Source organism: Phytophthora infestans, genomic scaffold, assembly GCF_000142945.1.
Source record: "Phytophthora infestans T30-4 supercont1.3 genomic scaffold, whole genome shotgun sequence".
In the NCBI taxonomy this organism is placed as follows: Eukaryota; Oomycota; class Peronosporomycetes; order Peronosporales; family Peronosporaceae; genus Phytophthora; species Phytophthora infestans.
The window spans coordinates 3,803,480-3,808,103 of record NW_003303756.1 but is presented as its reverse complement, the minus strand read 5'-3'; positions in this window follow the sequence as shown (position 1 = coordinate 3,808,103).

Genomic DNA, 4,624 nt, shown 5'->3' with positions numbered 1-4,624 from the left:
CCCCTTACCATTCCGTAGTCTCATATGGACCCGTATAATATCGTTGTTTGGTACGCTTCCGTTACCCCGTACTACAGGTTGGATGTCATGTTCTACAGTGGCCGGCGCTCTTCCGTGATCTTTCTGGCTTCGTGGATCCCTGCTCACCCGTGGCCCACGCTGCTTAGTGATTGTCCTGGATTTGTGGACTCATTCTCTCACAGTGCTTAGTGGTTGTGTGCTAGCTCCTTTGGTCTCAAGCGCTCCCGTAGTACGACCCTCTTTCGTGGCTGCTAGATATTCCGTGTTCTCAAGTGTTTACGTGGATTCCACAGGCTTTGTATCCATAATCATTCATGGTCGATAGCGTTCCATTTCTGGAACCCTCGCCAATGAGTGATCTTCCGAGCTTTTCTGTCACCTGTGTGCCGCGCACCCCTGTGGTGGCTCCATCTACCGCGTTATCGCGCTATCGTGCAATCACAATGTGGTCATGCTGTCTATGCTATCGTGGCTGCATAGTATATATGTTTTGCCAATGTTATCGCGTTCTACGATGGTTCCGTGTTCCGAGGTGTACAATCTTGGTCTCCAGAAGCGTTTACCCGCGATTTTGTGGCTGGTCGGCCGTTCGGGTAAACGTGTTTTAATGAAGTATCGTCCTCAGTGGCCCGGCGATCTCAGGTTCTACAGTGCTATCGTGCTCAGTGGCTCGGTGATTTCCCGTGGCTGCTTGTTCTCCCATGTATTAGTGGCTGTCCCATCGTTCATGCTATCGTGCTATCTCTTGGTGTCGCGGTTGGTCTGTCGTCCAAGCTTTCGTTATCTGCAGTAGTATCGCGCTCCCCAGTGATCTCCGGTTCTACCCTGGTATCGTGTTTCAATACTCGACAACCTCCCGTTAATGGTCTTCCGCGGCTTCATGTTTGGTCGGTCGACTGTGCTCCGTGTTCTACCGTGGTGCTATCGGAGAATCGCTACGTGTTCTACCGTGGCTTCGAGCGTGCGTGCTCTTTCGTAGCCCGTGCTTTTCAGCATGCTGAGGTGTCTATGGATTTAGTTCCCTTCTGTGGCCCGTACGCTCCCGTCATATTCTTGCCGCTCTGTCCTGTTTATGGCTGCGTGCACTTCCATATTTCACGCTACGTAAAACACTTCGCGGTTTGCATCGCCTAAGGCTTCTATCTTTCGTGCTTCGTGTTGCTCTTCTATCCCATTGTCTACATAGGGTGGGTCGATGTTCCTTCGGGCTTCGTGCTCTTGCTTAGTCACGTGCATCCGCGCTACCTTAAACACAATAGCTGTTCCCATTTTTTTTTATGTACGCTACATATATTGTTGAATAGTTTGCAGAATATCTGAAGGTCGCACACTACGCGCGCAAATACAAAGGAAGATGACACTTTTTCCCGGAGGCAGTGTGGTGTGCAGGGGTGTAAGCCACAATAGTCATATTTTAAAGCTTTCACATTATTATTAATAGTAATACAATTGCTATTTATTATTAAACGCTGATATAATTATTTGTGTACTACTACTACAAATGACTGCAAGCAAAAATATGAAATGGCTTGATAATAGTAATATGAAAAATAATATTGTAGGTTAAATTAGTACAGCAGTACTACGAAGCCTAAAACATCATTATATATCCAATAAGTTCTAAAGTTCGATTGAGGCCGAAATATAAGTCACCAAAGCCTACCCTTTTTGTCAGCAGCTCCTACGACGATATAGTACGTGTGTGCTCATCGGCGCCTTCTACTAATGCTAACTAATGCACACAGACACACACAGGCAGCGCCCTTTGCGTGGCCTTGAGAACCGCAGCTGAAAATGAGAGCAAAATGAAAGTTCGTTAAGTACGATGTGTAGTCCACATACAGTAAGTACAGCACATAATGTCTGTTTTAGCCAATGGGGGCCGCCTTCGCTGCGCTCGGCAGCTTTTTAGCGAATCGACGCCGCCTTCGCTGCGCTCGGCAGCCAGTAGAACGCCCTCATTAGCGTGAGTTTTATTAGCCCTAGCCCGTAACGGACGGACGTACGGACAGACACACGTCAGACTCCACTAGGGGGGTAAGACTAGCCGTTCGCCGCCGCTACGCGGCGGAGTGGCATGGTTTGTTGGAGATGAGGTGGCCGCAACCTTAGTGCTTCTTGGTGTCGCGTGTTTTGAGAGCGTGGTTCACCCCGTAGATCTTGGCATCGTGTATTTAACCACTTGCCTTCCGTAGTCTCGTTCGGCCCCGTATAATATCGTGGTTTGGAACGTTTCCGTTACCCCGTACTACAGGTTGGGTGTTGTTTTCTTCAATGGTCCATGCTCTTTCGTGCTCTTCCCGGCTTCGAGGTTCCTGCTCACCCATGGCCCACGCTGCTCAGCGGTTCTGTCCTCTCTCTTGTGGGTTCATGCTCTTTAGTACGGTCTTTTCGTTAAAGCTAACTGTTTTCCGTTCTCAAACGTTTACGTGGGTTGCACTGGCTTCGTGGTAGATACTATTTCGTTACCATTGGCCTTCCATCGCCGGTGCTCTAACCAAAGGGTGCTATTCCGTGCTTTGGTGCCTCCATGCAGTCGTGGTTCCGTAGCCCGTGCATCGTGATCTCCTGATGAAGTGTCATCGACCGCGGAATCACGCTATCGTGCAATCACGGTGTGGTAATGCTGTCTATGGTATTGTGCTCGCGTAGTGCATCTGCGTTGCCCGTGTTATCGTGTTCTACAATGGCATCGTGCTCCACGGTGTGCAATCATGGCCACCCCACACGTGCCCCCACCCTCTCCCCCCCCTCGTGTTTTTTGTGGCTGGTTCGACGTCCGTTAAATCGTGTTCCCATGTACTACGGTTCTCCGTGGCTCGGTAAGCTCAGGTTCTACACTTGTATCGATCTCCGCGGCTCGAAGATTTTCTGACTATAGCTCCGCGGCTGCGTTCTCCCATGGCATAGTGGCCCAGACCATACTATCTAGTTATCTTGTGGTGTCCCGGTTGATCTGCCGTTTGTGCTTCGTATTTTACCGTGCTTCGTGGTCTACCGTGTTGTATCGTAGGTGATTTCCGTGCTCTGTAGCAGCTACATGTTCTAGCCCGGTTTTAGGTAGAAAGTCTAACAGAGTCCGTGATTCTCAGTGCTTTCATAGATTTACATGTTAATTGCATCGGCCCGCTTCCGTGCTTTGTAGCTCTGTGTTCATATTTGTTTCCCCTCCATCGTACATACTGTTTCTTTCTGCCCTACAAATCCAGTTCGAGAAGCTCGCACCTTCACCTAGGCTCACGCCCTGTCCTAACCTCCCATACAACGCACCTAAACACGAAAGTAATTGTGACCAATGGAAAACGTTTATTTTTAGCCAATCAGTTTTTCTGGTGATTACGCGGATGTTTGTTGCGCTGGCGAGGTTTCCAGCGACGACGGCGGCGATTAATGCGCTCCTGGACAACACGCCGCGGCGGTTGTGGGGGCCCCATAGCGGCGGCAACTAAGGCCAGGCTTTGTTGGCGCGAATCAGTGGCTGGCTTCGGTTCTGGTGTGCGTGGGCGGTGCCAAAACGCCTGGCTGTATGGACCAGAGGCGCACGCGATGCACCTGCGGGCACCCGCTCGAGCCTGGCCCTGTGCGAATGCATCCCATGCTAAGAATTTTTCGCAACAGGCGCACAGCCGGAGCTGCAGCCCGAGACCGTCTGGCTCGAGCGGGGGGTGCACAATGACCGCCTGGCACGTCGAGCACATGGGAGGTAAACGTTCCATTGGAGAAATGTTTTATTAGAAACGTTTTTATTAAATTAGTAATATTATTTTTTAAGTATTAAACTAAGTATTTCAAAGTGTTGAATTACTACTTTGCTAAAATGCGATCCAGTGGTGTCGCCAGGGTCTAAAAAAAATCAACAGCGCCTACGACGATATAATAGTACCGGTGTGCACGTCGGCGAAGCCTACCAATGCGAATTAACCCGCACACACGCAGCGCCCTTTGCGTGAGGTGGCGCTCCAGCGTTAAAAATGGGGGCAAAATGAAATTTGAACGGTGCATTTAAGTACGATGGGTATACCACATATAATATGTACACCACATATTTCAATTTTAGCGAATCGAGGCCGCCTTCGCTGCGCTCGGCAGCGAGTAGAACGCGCGTATTTGCGTTACATTTTAGAACCCTACCCTCGGACGGACTGACAGACGGACGGACAACACACTCCACTAGAGGGGTAAGACTAGCCGTTCGCCGCCGCTACGCGGCGGAGTGGCATGGTTTGTTGGAGATGAGGTGGCCGCAACCTTAGTGCTTCTTGGTGTCGCGTGTTTTGAGAGCGTGGTTCACCCCGTAGATCTCGGCATCGTGTATTTAACCAATTGCGTTTCCGTAGTCTCATTCGGCCCCGTATAATATCGTGGTTTGGAACATTTCCGTTACCCCGTACTACAGGTTGGGTGTTGTTTTCTTCAATGGTCCATGCTCTTTCGTGCTCTTCCCGGCTTCGAGGTTCCTGCTCACCCATGGCCCACGCTGCTCAGCGGTTCTGTCCTCTCTCTTGTGGGTTCATGCGCTTTAGTACGGCCTTTTCGTAAATGCTAACTTTTCTCTGTTCTCAAACGTTTATGTGGGTTGCACTGGCTTCGTGGTAGATACTAT